At 49.6% G+C, this 516-nt stretch overlaps 1 protein-coding gene across 1 annotated transcript in view; it reads left to right on the top strand.

Annotated features, from left to right (window-relative positions):
* Tyk2 (tyrosine kinase 2) overlaps positions 1–516 on the top strand; it is a 25,332-nt gene that overhangs the window by 16,747 nt on the left and 8,069 nt on the right. The gene's annotated exons all lie outside the window — the stretch shown is intronic.

Raw genomic sequence — 516 nt, 5'->3', positions numbered from 1 at the left:
AACTGGGTTTGAATTCCACCCCTCTGTACTCTCTCCCTGGCCTGTATCCTGACATCCTGACTCGCCAATCTTTTCTTTTTTATTTTATTTTTGGTGGTACTGGAGATGGAACCCAGGCTGTCACCATTGGCATGTGGGGTAAACACTCTGCCCCTAAGCAGTGCCCCCAGCTCCTCACTATATGGTATTCCAAGCAGGGGCTCTATCGCTGAGCCACACCTCCAGGTCCTCACTGGGGGATTCCAGGCAGGGCTCTGCCTCTGAGCCACACCGAAACCATCTGTCACTGCCTCCTGTAGTCTGAGATCAGGCCTTCATCTTCAGCGTGCCCTCTCCTCACCACACGGATAAGCGGCCTCTAGATGCTGTACTGTACTCTGAGCCTCCCCCTTCCCTTGACCCCTTTTTATACCAGCTCTGCCCAGTCTCCTTGACCCAGACCATGATGTCTGGCTCTGTCGAAGTCATCCCATAATTCCTTTTTTTTTTTTTTTTTTTTTTTTTTTTTTTTTTTTT

Source organism: Microtus ochrogaster, chromosome 5 (genome assembly GCF_000317375.1).
Source record: "Microtus ochrogaster isolate Prairie Vole_2 chromosome 5, MicOch1.0, whole genome shotgun sequence".
NCBI classification, from domain to species: Eukaryota; Metazoa; Chordata; class Mammalia; order Rodentia; family Cricetidae; genus Microtus; species Microtus ochrogaster.
Note: the sequence above shows the minus strand (reverse complement) of the source record. Positions and strands in the feature narration are given on the sequence as shown.